The following is a 22,740-nucleotide window of genomic DNA, read 5'->3' on the forward strand; positions in this document are numbered from 1 at the left end:
TTTGATATTTTTAGCTTTTCATCACAAACTGACTCTCATCTTGTCTCACAAAGCCGCTGTTGAGGCAGAACTGTACTGAAATCCCACTTCTAATCTAAGTGCAGTCTCACCCATTGACACTGAGCCCTCTGGAAAGCATCACTGTGCTCTGATGCATATTCAGGCAAGGAGAGAGCTGAGCTGAGCCTTTGGATGGACTTTCAGTGGCAAATCCAGCCAATTCCAGGCTCTTCTCTCCATCCCTGTGCTCTGTTACTGCACTGTGCTGGCCCATCCAGGGCTGAGGGAAAGGCTGGCAAAGTGGATCAGCTAAGGAAGAAAACAAACTCTGCTTTTGCTGGGTGGATTTTCAGCCAGAGCAGCTCCAGTGCACCCACACAGAGCCCTGGCAGGGCAGGGGAGGAGATGGAGCAGCAGGAGCTGCAAGGGACACCCCCAGTTTGTTCTGTCCCAATGCAAGGGACACCCCCAGTCTGTCCTGTCATCCTGGCCTGGCTGCAGGACCCCAGACCTCTCTGCCCAGGTGTCACTCACTTCCCAATGGCATCAGCACTCAGCTCCTCTGCCAAAAACCTGGGATACAAGATCCTTTGTCTCCAGAAAACACGATGTTGGGAAAGATGAAACAAGAAAGTTTTATAAATATGATTGTCTGGCAAAAGATTTTGAGAATATGGAAACTATAAGGGAGATTGAAATGAAAGCAAGCTTTGAGATCCCTTAGTTACTGAACAGCAGGAAAACAATGGTGTGGCTGGCTGAAGATAATCCCCTTTTGATGGAACAACACCCTCTGCTTGCAGACAGGCCCAAGGGTCAGAGCAGACCCTGCTAGCCTGGCAGAAGGGGCCCAAAGAGGAGTTTTTAGGGTTTAAAATGTGACACAGTATGGTAATGCAATGATTCTTATTGGCTGTATGGAAATGCTGTAGGATTTGTATATTGTACTAGATTGGTTAGTGAGAATCAGAATATTCAACACAGAAGAAGATTTATTGTATTGTAAGGGGAACTTCGCTCTCTTACCCCTTTTACTCTCTTACCCTCTCATCCTCTCTCCCCCTCTCTCCTCTCAGGCCTGCTCTGAGCTGTGGCTGCAGCTCCCAGCAGGGCCCTGCACCCAGGCCCTTTGCAATAAACCCCAAATTCCACGACCTGGCTGCAGAGATCTCTCATCTCCATCCATCCTGACCGTCCTATCCCCTTATGCTTCTACAACACTCCACTTCTTTTTCCACTTCTTCAAATGATATGATTCTTACAATTTGTCACATAGCTGGTGGTTTCCAAACATCATTTAGCCAGTGGAGGCTGAGGGGGGAAAGCTGTTCTTCAGGTCAGCTCATGAGGCATTTGGCTTGCCAGTCAAGCAAGTCTCACTCACTTGGAGACAATATATCTGAGCTATAAAACCTCAACTGGAAACATAACTCACCAAATTTAGTGAGTGGCCTGTCATCACTGAGAGCAATGATCCTTAACCCCTTATCTAGCTCCAGGGAATCATTATCTGCACTTGTTAATTTAAGCTTGTTTTAAGTAATAAAAAAGGATTTCTCTCTGCTAAAAAATGTCTGATTCCACTACAGCTTCATTATTCGGTTTCATACTAAGAATTTTTTTTTTTTATTGATTCAAATTGACATTCAAATAAATACCCAACATACTAGCCAATTAACACAGTTACTGGCCAAATTCCCAGGCATTTTTGCTAGCCAGGCAAGGGCTGCAGAAGCCTCTGAAAATGAAATTGAGTTTAATCCATCTTTGTTGAGCACATTTGAAATGTGACCCCAGCCCTTGCAGGGGGTGCCAGGCAGGGATTTCAGGCTGCACAGGGCACAGGAGGGACCCTGGGTTCACCTCAGTTGTACCCCCAGCACAGCCTCTCCAGCATAATCCTTCACTTTCTCTTTGGGCTGCACTGCTCTCTGCACGTTTATGTACAAAAATAAAAACAATCAGGTGCAATGGTGCAGTGCCTCGCAGGTTTCAGCTCCTATTCAGGGATCCATTCCTCACTGAGCTGCAGGGAAGGTTGGGGCAGCTCCTCACACCAATATCAGCCAGGAAAGGGCTCAAAAGGGAACAGTAATATCCCCTCAGAGCAGAATGAGAAGGGTCAGGGTGAAGGCAGGACATCGGTCACTAATATATAGAGTGGAAAAAGAAACATGCCAGAAAAAAACAACAGCAAGTTGGAAACACAATCACCCCAAACTTCTGAGGTTGGCACAATGACCACAAAGCCTCCAGCAATCCATCTGTCAGCTGGGAAGATGTGATTCAGATAGTGAAGGGAGCCACACTGGGGGACAGCTCCATGGGAACCAATTTGCTTGAAGAAGGAAGAAACTTTAATCAGTCAGGGTTCAAAAGGCCTGTAACTCATGTCAGAGCAGAGCAAATCTGATTGTACACTCATCACAGGTGAACAAAAGATCAGAGAAGACAAAACAATTACAAGCAGATAATGAACTGGGTAGTCAGCAGCACAGACAGGGTGAATCCAAAGAGTGGATCCAAGGTAACTCTCACAGACACATTTTATGAAAAATCCTTTCCTTAGGATTTTTTTCCTCCTGAGAAGCTGAGAGGTCTCAGGAACAAAATGTAAACATTGATTATCTGCTGCTGTGGAATGCAACAGGTGGATCTTTGATTGGTCTCATGTGGTTGTTTCTTATTCATGGCCAATCACAGTCAGCTGGCTCGGACTCTCTGTCCAAGTCACAAACCTTTGTTATCATTCTTTCTTTTTCTATTCTTAGCCAGCCTTCTGATGAAATAATTTCTTCTATTCTTTTAGTATAGTTTTAATATAATATATATATAATAAAATAATAAATCAAGCCTTCTGAAACATGGAGTCAGATCCTCATCTCTTCCCTCATCCCCAGACCCCTGTGAGCACGGTTACAGGTAACCATGCCCAGGACAGCAGGAAGAGCAGCAGGAAGGAGAACCAGCTCATCTCCATGTGCTGGAGTCCTGGAAGAGGGGAACAGCCCAAATCTGTCCCCAAAGATGCTGTGGTTTGGCAGTCAGTGCTTTTCCAGCCCCTCTCCTTTGTGGCTTGTGTTGCCACCACCAGAATGTGAAGGAAATCTTGAAGCCATTTCCAATTCCTCAGTGCCAAGGCACCAGCTGCTTTAGCATGGCTGCTCCTGCCCTTGCTGCTCTGCTGGAGATGTGACACTTGCTTTGCAGGGTATGAAGGATTCTCCTCCAAAGCATCAGCTCTGAAGAAATAATTGCCCCAGGGAGCCTGAGCTGCAGTCGTGGGGAGAGGCAGATTAGAGGAATCAGACTCATTTTCCAGTGGAACAGCTGGGAATGTGCAGGCACTGTGGGTGACTGTCTCAGATGAGACAGGTTATGAGCAGCTGACAGAGAGGAATGTCTCAAACTGCTCCAGAGCTGAGGCACAGGCACCCAGCAGGATGTTTGCTCCGCTCCTCCAGCCCTCTGTGGAGCAGGGAAAAGCAAAAATCCACCTCTGCCAGACGGACTGATGGTGCCCTGTTGGGGAAGATGAAACAGGAAAGCCTTATAAATATGATTGTCTGGCAAAAGATTTTGAGAATATGGAAATTATAAGCGAGATTGAAATGAAAGCAAGCTTTGAGATCCTTTAGTTACTGAACAATGGGAAAACAATGGTGTGGCCAGCTGAAGGCAATCCCCTTTTGATGGAACAATTCCTTCTGCCTGCAGACAGGCCCAAGGGTCAGAGCAGACCCTGCTAGCTTGGCAGAAAGAGCCCAAAGAGGAGTTTTTAAGGTTTAAAATGTAGCACAGTATGGTAATGTAATGATTCTTATAGGCTGTGTGTAAATGCTGTAGGATTTGTGTATTGTACTAGATTGGTTAGTGAGAATCAGAATATTCAACACAGAAGAAGATTTATTGTATTGTAACGGGAACTTAGTATATACTCTTACTCATACCTCTTGCCTCTAAGCTCTTACGCTCTTAGCTCTTACCTCTTGTCTCTTAGCTCTTGCCTTTTGCTCTCTTATCCCTTTTACTCTCTTTCCTTCTCATCCTCTCTCCCCCTCTCTTCTCTCAGGCCTGCTCTGAGCTGTGGCTGCAGCTCCCAGCAGGGCCCTGCACCCAGGCCCTTTGCAATAAACCCCAAGTTCCACGACCAGAAGAAGATTTATTGTATTTTAATGGGAACCTCATCCTCTGATCCTCTCTTTTACTCTCTCATTCTCTCTTTACCACTCTCTTTATCTCGCTCTCCCTCTTTGGGGCCTGCTCTGAGCTGTGGCTGCAGCTCCCAGCAGGGCCCTGCACCCAGGCCCTTTGCAATAAACCTCAAATTCCAAGACCAGAACAAGACGTGTATCTTGTGGGGAGGCAGGCACACAAAACATGTTTCTGAGCTGTGTTTATGTGTGAAAAGTTTGGAGCTGTTGCTTTAGGCTGTGGGGTTTCACTCCTGATCTAAATCCCAGACCTTTGTACATCCAAGTGAGGAAAATTGCCTCAAGGATTCTTGATTTCAGCATTAGCTTCCTCCCAACAAGAGCAGTTTACAGTATCTCCTGCTGTAGTCAAACAGCTTTGAGAGGCAAAATGTAGAATTCCCCACCCTGGGACGTGACCTGAATCACTCTGTGGAGGATGGGGACCAGGTTTCACAGCCTAGCTCTCTGTCTTGGCACCACCTTTGGGAAACTGCTCTACATCCAGAACTTGTTGCTCCACAGCAGCATAAATCGAGGATAAATCCCACAACAGCTGCATTTCCCAGGGCTGTGCACTCCTTCCTGCCCACAAACAGCAAGTTCCATTAGCCCAAATTGCTTCTGCTCTCACAAAGATGCAAACCAAAGAAGAAATAAAGAACAAAAATAACATCTCTTGCCCAGGATAACACAATGTCCGTATTTTCTGGCTCACTTTCTGCAATGGCAACAGTTTTTGAAGACAGAAATATCCCAGAGGTGGTCTATGGTGCAGAGAGCAACACTTGATACGAGGACCACAAAGGAACTGATGTGTTTGCTGCAGGATCAGAAGGCACTGGGGAGAGAAAATTTCTGAGACACATCCCTCTCCAACAAGAGCAAAAATAGCCCAGAAAACCTCTGTCCTGGAATGCATTTCACTCTGCATTAAAGGTGATGGTTTCTGAGAGCTGCTCCCGTGCAAAACCAGCTCTGGTACTTATGAAACAATGCATCAAAGCCACAGATGGGAGCTGGCTCTCCTGGCAGCACAGCCACAAAAAATCCCTGCACTCTCTCTTCTCCCTCCTGTAACAAATGGCCTCTCTTTCCCCAGTCATCTGCGTAACATTTAATGATTAATGTCTTATGTGGCACGACACAGAGGCTTTTGCTTCCTTTTAGGAGAGCTTAAAGCTCTTTGGAGTCTGGGTTCTACTTTCAGAGTTATCTGTCTACAGAGAAAACACATCTCAGATGTTCAGCCCAGTTTCTTTAAAGAACAGGCTAAATGGAGAGTTACCAAGGATGGTCTTAATGGACTTTGCTTGGTTTCTGATTGGCTTTCATCTAGTTTATTGTCCCTTCTTTAAATTTGCAAATGTCTTGGACTGTGAGCAGAGCCCTGGACTGGATTTGGGCTGGAATCTGCCTGCAGCAAGGAGGGCTGTGAACAAGGAACAGGCCTGGCACTCAGGAAGCCTGAAATGCAGTGAGATGTTGCACTCTCAAATCCACTGCTTGTCATCCCTGCATCCATGAAATGAGGGTAAAGATGCAGTTCCCACACACCAAATCACATAGCACCAACCTTTTGCCCTAATCAAGTCCAGGAATCGACTTGCTCTCAGGTCCCCAAACTATTTTCACCCTCATGGAATGGGACATCTGCACTCTGGGAGTTTGTATTTCTCACCTTTGCTGACAAGGAAAACCTAAACAAGTATTTTAGTTTAAAATTCTTGATTTCCTGCTCACTTCTGGCTGCCTTCAGCCCCTGCCAGTCCTTGGGCTCCTTGTCTTTCCCATTTGGTGCAGCTGTAAAACACCTGCAGGAGCCCCAGGCACAGGTCACTTCTGGGAAATTTCAAGGATTATTCTGATTATTCCATCAGAACAACAGGATGGGCAGAGTGACAAAGCTATTGTGACAGACACATTGCCTGTCACAGTCACTCTGTGGAGACCTCTGGTGAGCACAGCAAATTGTACCAGCAAATTCCCTGCAGACTTCTGAATGTTAAACAAGAAAGGAAAATAATGGAGGAGGCTGCCAGACTCTGGCTGGTTTTAAATGAAACAGTCTGATTGCTTCTAAGCATTTTTCTGGTTGAGGCTGGTATTTTTCCCTTCCATGGGATGGTTTGAAATTTACACCTTTGTTTTGAGAAAGACCACAGCTCTCCCCCTTGGGATTTCTCACAGAGCAGAGGTTCCTGGGGCAGCCCAAGGCTTCGTGCCAGCCCTGTGTATGCCAGGACAGGGGAAGCTGCCAGGGGACATTTCCCAATCCTTTCAGGACCTTTGTAGGCTGCCAGAGTGAGGCAGAGGGCTGTAATGGAAATCCTGTCCCCAGAGAGGAAATGGGAACAGAATCCTGCCCTGTTTTGAGGCCCTGGGCTTTTTTGGGGGAAAAGTGACTTATTCTGTTTGTTCAGTTGCAGTTACAGAAACCACTCAGCAAAAGAATAAAATAAAAGCAAAGACACTTCCCCTCAGATCTCCATCTTTGTATTGCAAGTCCTATTTGCTGACCCAGAGGACTTGAAATGCAGCCCCTGGAAGGGTGGAAGGGCTCTGCTCTGGGTGAGAAGGAGACAAAGAGTCCCTGGTGTGCACAGAAACTGCCTGGCTGACCCTCACTCCCCAGGGCTGTGTCTCAGTCTGATTTCAGAGGGGTTTGTCCTGATCAGCATCATCAGAATGCATGATGAGCCCTTCTCCCACAGCTTGGCACCTCCTAGAGCAGAGGCAGCTCAGGCTATGGACAGGAGCAGAGTCAGAACCAGAATGAGAACCAGAATCAGAATCAGAATCAGAGTCAGAATGAGAATGAGAATCAGAATCAGAGTCCGAGTCAGAATCAGAATCAGAACCAGAATCAGAGTCAGAATTAGAACCATAATCAGAATCAGAGTCAGAATCAGAATCAGAACCAGAATCAGAATCAGAACCAGACCTTCCAATGCTCCAAGTCAGACTGCAGGGTTTGCCCTCTTTGCCACCAGCGCTGGAGGTGCTTTGTGGTTTTTTCCCCCACTGCCTCTTGCCATCTGGGCAAACAACACTTTGGTGAGTCAATGAGTGAAGGGTTTAATGTAATAAACATGAATCTGTCAGGCTCAAGTGCCCTAAAATATTCCAGGCTGCAAAGGCAGGACCAACAGCGAGCTTGTTGATAGAGCCTCGAGCCAGAACTAATCAGACAGAGACACCATTTGCTTTCAATAGAAATTATATTCAAGAGGGCTGCTTCCTGCTTGCAGGGAAAGATGGGAAACAAACCAGAGGGATGTGGCACGGTGAAAGGAAAGGGCTCTCTCCCATCAGGCAAAACATCACAGGGTTCAGTGTCCTGCAGGGACAGAGGCTCCCTGTTTGACTGGAGGTTCTGCTGACTCAGCTGGTGGCTGAAGATCTCCCCAGGAAGCAAAAACACACAAATGAATCAAGCAGAGCTGCTTGTTGTGTGCAGGGTTGTAAATAACAGGTACTGAAAGCAGAATCAGCAGCCACCAGGCTGGGGCTGTAAAGCTGCACGTGTTGGTGCTGCATCAGGACAGGGAAACAGGGCTTTACCTCCTTGGTCTGGCACAGAGATAACATTAATCTGCCTCTCATCAGCCCCTCTGATGCCCAGGAAAGCCAATATCACTTGTTCTGGGGTCTCTGCTGGGAGATTCAGGAAAGAGCTGGCAGGAATTGAGTGCAGATCTTCCCAACCTCTGTTCCACGGGGTGTAAATCCTGCCCAGCTCACTGACAGGAGAGAGGTGACTTACAGTGCTGAAAATGAGAGCGAAATTCGCTGGAATTAGCGCTCTGAGCTGCTTTGATCTGATCATTAGGGATGGATAACGAGCCTGGAGCCTGCCCAGCCCCACTCCAGGAACTGTCCCTGAGTTAAGCTGAGCTCTAATTTATCTCCCCATTGCCACAGCACTATTATTGCCCAGTTTACTTTGCTGTGCTCCTCCCAGGACCCCTCTGCTCCCACTCCAAGCAGAACACACCCTATGGCCCTTTTCCTCTGGGAGCATTCAACTCCAGGACCTGCTCTTACAAGATCAGCAGCTTTGCTTTGCAAGCTCAGGGACTTCAGAACACTTGGAGGGGATCCAGGCTCAAGGGAACTTTATATAGATGTGACAAGGGCTCCCTGGTGTTAGGGTAATAAATAATAATTAATAATAATTAATCAGGTAATGACGAGGTTCCATGGTCACAGCTTCATGGCTGATATCACCATGCTTTGGGGCAGATATGACAGGCTTGACCTTTCCTCCTCACTGGCTTTATGCTGTTGTAATTTTGGTAAGGCAAACCCTCAGCTGGTGTAAATCAGCACAGCCAGAGTGACTTCTGATTTATGTCACTACAGGAAGGGAATCACATCCCCTACATATTTTACCACCTAACAACCTAACACATAGCAAGGCAGAGGCAGAGTAGGACTCCTTTAAACTGCTGCCTCTCACCTGCAGAGAGGAAAATAAAATCAGCTGCAGGCTTCTAGGTATGATTGCTTCAGGGTCAGCAAGGGGAAATTCATTCTGTCTCTCCTCCCATGCAGTGGGTATTCTCCTCCTTCAACCTATCACATGGCAGCTGAATTAGTACTACACTGCCTAATTACATTTTATCACCTCTGGAGCATCAGATTTCAGGCAGTGAAAGAAGGGCTGAGTATTTGTAGCTGCATCCAGAATCCTCGCCGATTTTACATGGGAAAAAGAATAGGAGAGAAACACTCCTTCCACCCCCTGAAAAGCTTTTAATATTCCTTTCTTCCTCCTGCTGTGGCTCTTTTCACTTTTCCAGAGGCTGCAGTGAGCTGCCTCCCTGATTGAAGTGAACTCCCTCTCAGGGCTTTATCTCTGGAGCAGGCTGGAGGTGTTCTGGCCCAGTGCTCTGCTGTGTGGGCTCCCTCCCCACTCCTGATATTCTCATTATCCCCATTGTCACTGGCCTGAGTCATTGAGGGCTCTTTTGTTCCACTCCCTGCAATGGCCTGTGATAAAGACACTTCCACGTTATTATTGCTTTTGCAAAGTTCTTTTTATTCCTTCTACAGCCAAACAATAATCTAAGGAGCCATATTGGAGGTAAGGCATTAGGAAGTGCCAGCTTTATTATCGGCACAATATGGGCCTGTAATCTGATAATGATAAAAATCTGCCCCTTTGCTTTGCCTCTTATCATTTAATTGGAGCGAAGGAGCACATTGGTTTGTTAATAATTTCATAATTGGTGCTATCTGCAGAGACCCATCAAAGGAGCCGTGCACAACAACCTCCTTCAGCAGAAACCATCATCTCCCTGATAGAACGAGCTTTATGGCATTTAAATGTTGCTGTTATTGTTTGCAGGGCCCTCAGGGCACGCACATCCCTGCGCAGGACCCACACCTGGGGAGCTGCTGGCTTTTGCAGTCCCTTCTGCTCTGCTTTAGCTGCACGTCCCGGTGTTGTGACAATGCAGGGGTGTTTCTGCTCACACTGGTGTCTCCCCAGAGTTTTCACAATGCAGGGATGTTTCTGTTCTGGTGTCTCCCCAGAGTTTTCACAATGCAGGGGTGTTTCTGCTCACACTGGTGTCCCCCCAGAGTTCTGACAATGCAGGGGTGTTTCTGTTCTGGTGTCTCCCCAGAGTTTTCACAATGCAGGGGTGTTTCTGCTCACACTGGTGTCTCCCCAGAGTTCTGACAATGCAAGGATGTTTCTGTTCTGGTGTCTCCCTGTGCCCACCTGAGCTCCCTGCTCTGGCCACACCATCTGCTCTGAGCAGGGACAGCTGCACCTGAATGGGATGGAGGGAAACACAGCCCCAGGTTTGTTCCCCCAGCCAGGAAAATGTCAGGATCCAGGACAACCCTCTGGCTGTCCTGAGCAGCCCAGACCCCTGCCAGAGATCTCAGAGACCCTGGCACAGAGCCCAAAACACCTGTGGGTTTGATTATGACCCATGGAGCAAATTACCAACCTTAGATGAAGATCAGCAAGCCACAACACTTTAAATAGAATGACAGTGAAGTTATCACAAGCTGAAAAAGAGATTTTGGGGTTTCTAGAATGGAGGTCCAGAGGGCAAGATGGAGGGATCTGGGCATGTCCTGCATTTCTCCTTCTTCTTCTTGGCCTCCATCTTCTGCTGTGATGTTGGCACTTTTAGATTGGTTTAGAGTAGAAGCTCACTGTCTAACATAGGTGATAGGTATTGGAAAGTAGTTGTAAACATTGTATACATAGTTTTTAGTATAAAAAGATAACATTGTCCAGGGGCAGGCAGAATGCCTCTGACTGTCTTGTTGAGCGGACCTTGGCTGGACAGGGGAAAGAATTTTATAGATAAGAAACAATAAACAACTTTGAGACTGAGAAATGAAGAGCCCTGACCATTTTTTCAAGCACCAGGCTGGGAAAAGAGACTTTCTAACTTTTCTCAGGGTCACTCTGACCAGCAGGAGACACCAACAGGAAAACACCCAGGATGTGTCTGCACTGACAGCCACAAGAGCCAGGCCTGTTCCTAAACCCAGAGCAGGCTTTGCCATTGAAGAGGATGTTCCTAAACCCAGAGCAGGCTTTGCCATACAAGAGGATGTTCCTAAACCCAGAGCCAGGCTTTGCCATACAAGGGGATGTTCCTAAACCCAGAGGCAGTCTTTGGCTCATTGGAGCTGAGCCCAGCTGGGGCAGCAGCTCTGTGCAAATCCCTGTGAACACCATCACAAAACAGCACCAGGCAGAGCTGAGGGCACAGTGTACAAATCTTTGGCAATGTGTCCTTTTCAGAGCTGTTTCAGGGCTGGGTCTGATGCTGTGCTGTGGAAAATTGGTAGGAATTTTCTGGTGCTTTCCAGGAATTCCTGGGTCTAAAAGCTCTCGTGCCCAGGATTTCCTGCAAAGCTCTGGAACCCCACAGTTCAGCAGTCTGTCATTAAAATCATTTGGACAGAAGCTGAAAGTCATCACAGGCTCCCCCACTGCCAGCTTCTTCCCAACACTCTGATCTGTTTATGCATCACATAGGAATTAAAAATAATAAATTAACAAAACTGATTAAATTTACATTTGACCTTATCACATCTGTATAGGTCTGTTCATGCATCAATCAAAGGGAGAGCAAAAAAAAACCCCTCAATTTTAATAACCCTTTAGAGCAGCTCTGTATCAGCCATCTGTGCATAGATGGATGGCAGGATGGTGGGAGAAGAGGAAAACCCCACAAGCTTTGAGTGCCAGTTGCCAAGAGGGGACATCAGGAGCTTTGTGCTGGGGCTGGTTTGGGACCTGCCCCACAGTCCTGGTCCCCAGGGATGTCCCTGACCCTGCTCAGCCCCTTGGGCTGGCACAGCTGTGGGTGCAGGTCCTTCCCTGGAGCTCTCAGCCCCATCCCCAGAGAAATAAGGAGGGGAACTCTGTGCTAGAAAGCACCAAGGGCCAGGGAAACACAGCCCAGGAATTCAATCAAATATTCCCATTTCCTTCCTTTAAAAGTAGATAAAACTTCCTCTCCTCCCCACTTCCCATGGCAGCTGAGAGGGTTAATTAATATTGGATACACGTTTGGGCCTGACACACTTTATAAGCAGTTAGCATTAATCAGATTGAGTTTGATCAGCTCTGGCTCAGCGTGGCCCTTGTCAGGCCCTGTCACAGCTCAGTGCCCACTGCCAGCCCTGGGCACCTGACAGAGCTGGGGCTGACCAGCCCTGAAGGAGTGACCCACTGCCCCTCAGACCCCCCAAACCACGGCTCCCTTCCAACCCCAACCATTCTGGAATTCTGGGATAACTTGGGTGTCTGTAAAAAGCGCTTTTCTGGCTGTGAGGCCTCTGCTGAGTGAGGCTTTGGCGATGGAGGAGCTGCTCCCCAGGCCCTGGGTGTCCTGTTTGCCCCTTTGGGCAAATAATGCAATTGATCTTGAAAAGAAGTTTCAATCCTAGTAGACTATAGTAAATGTCACCTGTGATCCTACTTCTAATGAATTTTGGGTGATGTGGCACAGCAGGCTCCTCTCAGAGGCAGCTCCACAGCTGCTCTGCCTTGGAGGGGTCACTGAAGAGCCCCCAGGTGGGACATGCCAGGTGAGCTCCTGTGCCACCTGTGTGAGCAGCAAGCAGGGAGTTGCTCATTTTCCATCCCATCACAGCTCCCAACTGTGCTCTGAGTCAGCCAAGGGGGGCAGGACCAGCCCCTGTGAGGGGAATGAACCCCAAGGTCAGTTTGGGGTGGAAGGACCTGCCCTGAGTGCTCCTCACCCATGCTGGAGGGACCTCAATGGGATGCTTCCCTTGCATCATGTCATTTTATGTCATTTTATCCTGTTTTCTGTCTGAGTAACAAAAATGTGTGCTTGGCAGTTCTGTTGTACAGTTTTTATTGCTTCAAACTAGAAATAGGAAAAAGTAAAATGGTGTGAGGTGCCAGACTGGTGAGGGAGGAACTGGGACCTCTTTACCCCACTTTCCCCTGCAATAAGGCAGAACAAGCTGACTTTCCCTGGCTATAGATAGACCAAGGCATGTCCTATATCCTGCCTGCAGAGCCAAGCGATGCTGGCTCAGCATTAGCCTGGCTCTCCTCCAAAATTGGATTTCCAATTAATAGCGTCGACTCATCACAGAAAAGAGGGAGCTCAGGTCTCAGCTGAAGGTCAAGGAAACTTGAGGATGGATTTACACAGCATCCAACTCCCCAGCCAGCTGCAGCACACAGGGGAGGCCAGGCAAAGGCTGGATGGGGCTTTCTGGGTGAGCTCAAGGCTGATCCTAACCCTGCAGCACTCCCAGCAGGGAGTGGGAGAGGGAGAAGGACACAGAGAGCTGCCCTCCACCCTGGCAGCCCCTGGGATGGGGAGCATTCCCACCCTCAGCCAAGAAAGGCACAAACCCACCTGCACTGGGATGGAAACAGCGGCAGGAGCATCCAGATAATCTTGAGGACACTCAGCTCAACCTTCCCTCCCTCCATGCTGAAGGACAAACACCAGCCAGGTGTCCTCAGGCTGCTCCTGCATGAGATGAGTCCCTTGGAAAAGCACAAACATCACTTGATGGCCACCACTGCATTTGGAAATATTCCATTCCCATTCCCATCCCATCCCATGGATCCCATCCCATCCCATCCCATCCCATCCCATCCCATCCCATCCCATCCCATCCCATCCCATGGATCCCATTTCATCCCATGGATCTAGTCCCATCCCATCCCATCCCATCCCATCCCATTCCTCTTCCATCCCCATTCCCATCCCATCCCCATTTGCATTCCATTCCCATCCCCATTCCCATTCCATTCCCATTCCATTCTCCTTCCATTCCCCTCCCATTCCCATTCCCATTCCCATTCCCATTCCCATTCCCATTCCCATTCCATCCTCATTCCCATTCCATCCCCATCCCCATCCCCATTCCCATTCCCATTCCATCCTCATTCCCATCCCCATTCCATTCCATCCCCATTCCCCTGCTCAGACAAAGGTTCACAATCTGAGGTTGGAGGGGAGGACAGGGAGAAGATATTTTATTTATAACTGCACCTGCATTTGATTAAGAGCTGTTTCTGAAAGATTTGCCTGGAACAATGAGGATGGAAGGGCTGGGGCAGCAGGGAAGGGAAATCCTGGAGCAGTTTGAGCCCAGCAGCACTGCAGAGGGCTGGGAAGGGACAGCACTCTCCACAAACCCCCTTCAGAAGCAGCTCAAGGAGACAAGATGCTCTCTTTCCACACAGCCTTGGAATAAGGAGCCTGTTCTGGACACACAGGGTCCCAACCAGCTGGAGAAAATTTAAATTCCCAGGGAAAGCACCAAAAATCCTCTGCTGAGGCTCACCAGATCACGTCCTCCCTCCCTGGCCTGGCAGGACACAATAATCACCTTATCACTATTTCTCTGCCATATAAATTCACACGCACAAAAATCAATTAACCACTAGTGTTGCTGATTATAAATCAACTATTTACATAATTAATTACTATATTTTAATAAATGGTATGCAGGAAAGGAAGGCAGCAAAATATAGCCATTCTTTTGGTCCCTATCAATTATTTGGAGGGGAAGGCAATTATACTAAATCTTTCTTCCACCTAGCTCTCTTGTCAAGGGAAATTCCTCCCCCTCCTTCAGCTGATTCAAAGCCTGGAACTGAGCCTCCAACATCACATTACTAAATTGCTTAAGCAGCATTTTAAATAACAAAAAGGGATATCATTTAATTTTTCTGAAACATGAAAATCAATAAGCTGTCCTTCAGCTTCCCTGAGTGATTGGCCAGGGCTGTCTCCCTCTGAGCTAATTCAATTTTCAGTCTTATTTGGAGGAACCAAGGTTTCAAAAAATAATCAGGCTGATCTTATGGGCCTATCTGGGATTTCAAGGAGGAATTCCTTTTCACTGGATTAGGTCTCCTGTCTGTTTGGAAAGGAGAGGCATTGCTGTCATTATTTGGAGGCAGACCCTTGATCAATAATTCCTCCTGATATTTCTGGCTGCTCTGGGGGTTGCAGTTCCTGTGCAGTCCCCTGGGAACAGTGGCTGGATGAGGAGCCCCTTGGCTGCCTGGCAATGTGGTTTTGGCAGCCCATCACCTCCAGGAGTGGCCAGCAGAGGATGCTTGGGGAAAGAATAAGAAACGAGCACGGCATGAATTTTTATCTCACCAGCAAGTCAGTGACAGGAGGGCTGAGCCAGCTCTTACATCTGGAACATCCTTTCTGGTGGTAATGCTCCAGGAATTTTTCTGATGTGGAACTGGGATCTGCATGACTTTCCTGCTGTTGGAGGAGTGCATCTCCTCCCTCTGGGACTGGTGTGAGGGTCCAGATGTGACAGGAACGGGGGCTGCACCCATAGCAGAGGAGGGGAGACACAAACCAGGTCATTTCTTTCCAGCAGCTCGTGAGATTCAGTGGGGAATGATCACTCATTGGAGATTTCACAGGAAAATCAAGCAGAAGTGGGAAATGATCACTCGTTAGAGATTTCACAGGAAAATCAAGCAGAAGTGTAAATCTGCCCTGCAAACCTTGACGTCAGCTCCAGCATGAGGTCATGCAGCACAGAGGGAGATCCCTGCTCAATTCTGGGATTACAGCACATCCATCAGAGCCTGACTGCTTTCATCTCACTGCACTCACCCACCCTCTCGAGGCCTTTCTGGGTCACTGTGACCCCAAGATTGTTAAAAGTCTCTTTTCCCAGCCCAGCACTTGAAGAATGAGTTGGAGCTCTTCATTTCTCAGTCTCAACGTTGTTTATTGCGTCTTATCTATAAAAAATTATCTCCTGTCCTGCTGAGGTCTGTCCAGCAGGACAGTTCCAGGCACTCTTGTTATGTCTTTATACTAAAAACTACGTTTACAATGTTTGCAATTCACTTTCCAATACCTATCACCTATGTTAGACAGTGAAAACCAATCTGTAAATGCCAACATCACTGCAGAAGATGGAGGCCAAGAAGAAGAAGGAGAAAGGCTGGACACACCCAGGTCCCTCCATCTTGCCCCCCTGAACCTCCATACCAAAAACCCCAAAATCTACTTTTCCACCCTGTGATAACTTCACTAATATTCTATTTAAAGTGTTGTGGCTTGCTGATCTTCATACAAGGTTGGTAACTTGCTCCATGGGTCATAATCAAACCCACAGGTGTTTTAGGCTCTGTGCCAGGGTCTCTGAGCCCCCTGGCAGAGGTTTGGGCAGTCCAGGACAGCCAGAGGGATGTCCTGAATTCCAACACCACTGGAGCTTGTTGCTCTGGCCATTATTGAGATTTGCCATTCCCAACTTGTGCCAACTTCCTCCTGCTCTGGCCACAGGAGAGATCTTCTCCCCTCGTGCTCACTCACATCTGTGTGTTTTCAGAGTGTGTATTTACATGGAGCTCAGTCATAACACAGCAGATCTGAGCATCCACTGAACACCATAAACAACACTCGCTCTGGAACATTTTCTCCATCTTTCAAGATTATTGCAGCATCTGTTGATCACATTAAGTTGTAAGTGTGCTGTCTCCATGGAGACTGCAGAGGCTCTCTGGGCTTGCAGCTCCTGGATGTGGCTTCAGCTGCAAGTAGAGTCACCCAGAGTCCATCCCTGCTCTGTGTCAGGAAAGGCAAGGATGTCACCAGGCTGCTTCTTGGACATGCTGGGTAATGCAGCTGGATTTATCACTGCTCCTTTATTTATTTTTATATATTTTATCTATAATTATATAAATTAATTCTATATTAATATATCAATATATTTATATTTATATTTATATTTATATTTATATTTATATTTATATTTATATTTATATTTATATTTATATTTATATTTATATTTATATTTATATTTATATTTATATTTATATTTCCATCCCAATGTCCCTTCTTAAAGGGACATTGGCATTGAAGCCACACCCCAAAGGGGGATTTGTGTGAGGTTTGGTTATGTGGCACTCCTTAAAAGCAGCAGCAATCTTTCTTCCTTGGAAAGATCTCCATACATCCATGGGGAATCTCTCCCCATGAATTTGCACAGTAACCATGAAATAACCAGAAACTCTCTTGTGAGACAAGCAGCATGAGATAAAAGGCACTCTTCAAGGGGAAAAGGACTATAGCTGAAATCCCTTTTGCTTTTAATCAGCTTGAGGGCCCTCACAAGAAAGGTGGGGAGAGTTTTTCTTGTAATGGATCAGGGCTGAACTCCAGAGCATTCAGCCAGCACACAAAGTGACACCAGTAATGAGGAAGCTCAGTTAATTTGGCTCACAGACTTCATTCTGTCAGATGATTGGAAGCCCTGGAATTCTGTCTCTTGACTGTGCATTTGCTTTTAGTTCTTGTAAAGAGAAAAACATTCTCATCATAATATTTCAGTTCAAATCCTACAGGAGGCAAAGCAAGCAATGGCAAGAAATGAACCTCGTCTTATTGTATATGCATTATAAATAAAAACCCCCAAAGAATCTCTTTTTGTTTGTTTGGTTTTTTTTTTTGTTTTCTCAAGCTAAGAATTGAAGAGAAGCTGACCAGACTTCACAGCCATTGGTTAATTAAGGAGACACCTTTTGGTGAACATCTTATGAGAAAACAACTGTTCGGAACACCAGCTGCAGGATTGCTTCAACTCCTTCTTTCAGCCTTCTCAAAACTCCCCAGAACAACTCCTGGCAAAGTTTATCTGGTTTTTATCTCTCTGATTAAACTGTGGCATCCACACTCACCCACCCTTCCTGTTCTCAGGACAGGGACAGAGGCACAGGGAGGCTGCTCAGCCTTTTTGGGGCAGATGTGCCAGGACTCTGCATCATTTATTTATTCTTATTTATAGCAGAGCACAGCAGCCATGGGAGGGCTCAGGCTGGCACATCCTGCCCTTGAAGCTGTGTGTGGCTGCTCTGGAACTTCACTTTCTGCCACACCAGGGCTCTGGGCTTCCCCTTTCCCCATCCTTTCCTTCCCAAAACAGCATCCTGGCCCTGGGATGAGCCTCCCTGGGCTCACAGGCTCTGCACAAGCAGAGCAAACCCCACAGGGGATTGAGTGTGGCATCCCAAAAGGAGAGGAGGGAACACAAATAAACAAACTGCTCTGCTGCAAACGAAAGAGCTGCTGGATTTAATGTGACAGGGCCTGGGATGCTTCATTTGACACAGACTGGCAGCAGCCTGGTGATTGGCAAGGGCTCCCAATAATGGGACTCTGGCCTGTCACAACAGCCCAGGATCATCTGCAGAGCAGCCCAGGCAGCCTCCAGCCAAGCCTGGGATCTGCTGGGCTGGGGTTAAAAAGGGAATAAGCTCAGTGGCTCAGGACTGTCACAGACATCTTTTATGGAAAAGCCTTTCCTTAGGATTTTTCCTCCTGAGAAGCTGAGAGGCCTCAGGAACAAAATGTAAACAATGATTATCTGCTGCTGTGGAATGCAACAGGTGCATCTTTGATTGGCCCATGTTGGTTGTTTTTAATTAATGGCCAATCACAGTCAGCTGGCTTGGACTCTCTGTCCCACACAGAAGCTTTTGTTATCATTCTTTCCTATTCTATTCTTAGCCAGCCTTCTGATGAAATCCTTTCTTCTATTCTTTTAGTATAGTTAATGTAATATATATTGCAAAATAATAAATCAAGCCTTCTGAAACATGGAGTCAAATCCCTTGGTTCTGTTGGAGCTGTTGCTGCATTCAGAGGCCTGTGGGCCAGAATAAAGCTCTGGATCCAAACTCTCCATCAGAACCCAACTCCTTTCCTTCACCTCACCTAAAGCCTTTCCACCAGAGGTAAATCTCAGCTCCTGCAGGCCTGGACTTGTCCCACGTGCCCAGCTGCAGCATCCAGCCAGCCAAAAATGTCTCTGAGGTGAAACCACCACACATCCAGTAGGCCAAAAATGTCTCTGAGGTGAAACCACCACACATCCAGCAGGCCAAAGGTGTCTCTGAGGTGAAACCACCACACATCCAGCTTAGCCAAAGGTGTCTCTGAGGTGAAACCACCACAGCTGCCGCCCTTGGTCAAGCAGCAAGGCCAGACGAGCCCAGGCCCGTTCCATGTGGATATATTGGTATTAAATTCCAATATATTGGCGCCCAATGTGAGGCACCTCCATCCTGGGGATGGATCAGTTGGGGAAGAGACCCCTGAGGTGGCACCCTCACTTTTGCTGCAATACCCAGCCAGCCAAAGGTGTCTCTGAGGTGAAACCACCACAGATCCAGCAGGCCAAAGGTATCTCTGAGGTGAAACCACCACAGCTGCCGCCCTTGGTCAAGCAGCAAGGCCAGACGAGCCCAGGCTCGTTCCATGTGGATATATTGGTATTTAATTCCAATACTTACCAGAGTCCAGGGTAGGGAGTGATGCTGGCTCTGCCCTGGGCACAGCCTGTGCTGCTGCCGTGCTGGGCACCGCTGCTCCTTTTGCCTTGGCTGTGGCAGCAGAGCAGCTGTTTGGGTGGGAAGCTCTTGTGTGTGAGCAGTGGTGGGGCTCAGCTGGTGGCCAAGCTGTATTTATGGTTTCCAAGGCTCCAAGCTGGCACTGAACAGGCTGCTTTAGAAACTGTGTCTGCTTCCACACTCAGTTTGCTGTGGTGGAATAGGATATTTCAAAACAAGCCAGGCATTGCCTTCCTTCCAGGTTAATCCATGAATTCCTGCCTTGTGTGTTTGGGAATATCCACAGTCCCCACATGCAGCAGCTGCCAGTCTTTCCTGCTCATGCAAGAAATAAAATAATCAGATCCTCTTGCATTTTGATAACCTGTGCCTACACCAGCACCAAATATTGCTCAAATTAATGGAAAAAAAAATAAAAATGTGCTGAGGTCCAGCACTCACAGCAGATGACCCAATGGGCTATTTTCCTTCTCTGCAAGATACCATCATTTCCTCTGACCAAAGTCTTCCAAATCAATGGGTGTTAAGAGCACTTGGAAAAACATTACTTAAAGATAAATAATTTTTTTTTAAAGGGCAGCTGGTGAAACCTACAACCCCAGTTGCTAAAATCAGCATCATCTGTTATTTCCCATACTGTCGCAAAATGTTCCATTTTATCTGAACTAAAAACAGCTTTTCTCTGCTGGAAACATGCAAATATCATTCCTTCATAAAGAAGCCACCAGATGGGAACTTAATAACTGTAGACTCTAATTCACGTTGCCCGGAGCTGCAAAATCCACCAAACTTTGGAAATTCTTGTTTATACCCTGCTTATTCAATGCTTTAAATATGTTTCCATGCTCAGGCATCTGGCCCACACCCAGCTGTGTTATTTCTCCACACAGGACACAAGCTGCAGTGGCTGGTGATGGTTTTGGCTCTTTTTTTAAAAAAAGCAGATTTACATGGGGTAATTGCTCTGAGGGTGAGCTGGTGGGAGGATGTCAGCTCTTGCCAAAGCTGCCCTTTTTTCTCTGGGCTTGTTATTTTACTCACTGTTCATTTTTTTAACATAAAGCCTGTTCCCCCCACATCAAAATGTCTGTGAAGTGAAGCAGACATTTTTCTGCTCCTGCAAAAGTTGTGGGAGAGAAAATTTTATGGGAGTTTTATGGATGCCTAAATGGCTCTGCTGTAGGAGAGGAAGAAAAAGTGCACAGGAAGGAGATGGACAGCAAAGCACAAAGCAAGAGTGATATCCCTCTATGCTCAAAAACATAAGCAGAGGAATACAGAGCCCAGAAACAGCAAAAGAAATAAATTCTTCATAGATCCATTTATAACCAGAACAAGTGTTTGCAGTGCAGGGAATAGAAGCAGGCACTGACAGGGCAGCTTTCACATTAACTCTACCCATCCTCCAGGAGTCTTGCAGAGCATTTTGGGGCAGGCTGGGCCTGGCTTTGTGTGCCAGAACTTCCACCAGCTCCATTCCTATATGGGAATTCATTCCAATGCTCCATTCCTATATGGGAATTCATTCCACTGCTCTATTCCTACATGGGAATTCATTCCACTGCTCTATTCCTGCATGGGAATTCATTCCACTGCTCTATTCCTGTTTGGGAATCCATTCCACTGCTGTATTCCTGCATAGGAATTAATTTCACTGATCCATTCCTGCATGGGAATTCATTCCACTGCTGTATTCCTGCATGGAAATCCATTCCACTGCTCTATTCCTACATGGAAATTCACTCCACTGCTGTATGGGAATTTACCAGGCTCTGTGGATGTTTCACTCCCTTGAAAGGTAAGCACAGAGGAACGAGAGGCATAAATTCAGGTTCTCCATCCACAAGCAAAGGAAAATCCAGCTATTAAAAGGAGGCCCATCAATCCTCCAACGCTGAAGGAGAAGCTCAGGAGGAATGGGAGGAACTCACAGCCTCTGTGGGAAAATATGTGCCTCAATCACCCACTCACCTCAAGCAGGTAATGAGAAGTTAAGACCCATTCTTTACAGATGAACCCAGGAATGGAGGCTTGAGACTTCACCCAGGCAGTAAATGATAATTAAAACCTGCTAAATCTACCATCATTTTTTTTTCTCTCTGGATGTACAAAGAAGAGAGAAGCAGGAAGGGAGGGAGGCATTTTATTCTTGCATCTAACCTGTTTTCCAGATGAGTTTTTCAATGATCAGATTCAATCTACTGTAAAAACTTCCCAGGGAGAGAAACCCTCAGCGCATGAACCAAAAATGTAATGACCTGGGAAATGTATTCCTCTTTAGGGGGAAGAAAACTGGCTTCAACTTTGTGCTCCCACTTTTATTGTTCACCAGCTATGAAGGTTTCTTTGCCACAGTGTGGAGAGGGAGTGGCTGTGACAGTGAGCCAGGCACAGGAGATCAGGTCTGTGTCGAACTGCTCATTCTCCTCCTCACATTAAATGCCATCCTGGGCTCTACCAGGAAGAGATTGGCCTAAATTTGTGATGTAATAAAGCTGCAGCAAAATTTATCATTATATTTTACATATTTTTAAAAATTTATATATATTTGAAAATATTTTTCTATACTTTTCCATGGGGAAACTGCTCAAAAGGAAACCACAGGGTCGTGTTTGTCACTTAAACATGGCTCAAAAAATTAGTCTTTCAGAGAATTACGACTTGGTGGTAGCAAGAACATTTATAATCATGGGTGCAACGTGATTTAAAATGTGTGAAAAATTTATCAGAGCAGCTGAGGTCACCTGAGGCAGGCAGGACAGAGAACTGTCCCACTCATTGCAGTCAATGTGTTCTGCAGTGTAAGGCAGCAGGGAGGAACCTTCTGGGGATGGGACAGCCCAGTCAGAGAGAGAGAAAATGGGACAAATTCTCCCAGAATCGGCCTGAATCTCCCAGAATCTTCCTTTAGAGAGCTGGAGATAAACAATGATAGCCAAATATTGAAACAACCTGCAGGTGGTGTTTTGCTAATAATCTGTTTTTCTGTTTTTCTCGTAAGATCCTTTACAAACGGGCGTCTTGTTAATTAACCAATCATTGATTAATGACTAATCAGGTCTACCTATAGCAAACTAAGCTGTAAAAGAAGAGAGGATGAATTCTTTGCCTCTCCAGCCAGGACTGACCCCTTTCACAAGCATTTCCTTTCCTGCAGCATCCAAATGCTGCTGCATCGTTTAGCACTAGCCATGGACTAATTTTCTCCCTCAGGGACAGTAGATTAGATCCCACAATTTCTCTCTCCCCCTGAGTTTTCAAAAGGTCTTTCGAGCGTAATAAACTCAGGTATTTATATATCAATCTGTGTTACCTGAGGCACATATTACAGGGGCCTGGGTCACAGCAACATCATTACAGTGAGTTTTAAAGAGAGCAATGGGAATAGGGGAGATAAATAATTCTCTCTGTGGTGCCCTTTCTATTTGTATGCTGAGGCTCAGAGCAGCTCCCTGCCTTGGACACACCTTCTGAAATACAGCATTTCACACCAGAGCTGAAAAAATTCAAGGTAAGCAGCAAGCAATCCTCCAGAGCTAAGAAAATAGCCTTTCCCCCTTTAAATTACAGGCACTTATACTTCACCTTGGCTCCTGTCTTCTGCTGCTTCCTCCCACTTCTTAATCCCTTGGAGCTGTTGCACACCTGCAGTCACTGCTTTTCACAGCATTTATG

This window comes from Zonotrichia leucophrys, chromosome 28 (assembly GCF_028769735.1).
Source record: "Zonotrichia leucophrys gambelii isolate GWCS_2022_RI chromosome 28, RI_Zleu_2.0, whole genome shotgun sequence".
Classification (NCBI taxonomy): domain Eukaryota; kingdom Metazoa; phylum Chordata; class Aves; order Passeriformes; family Passerellidae; genus Zonotrichia; species Zonotrichia leucophrys.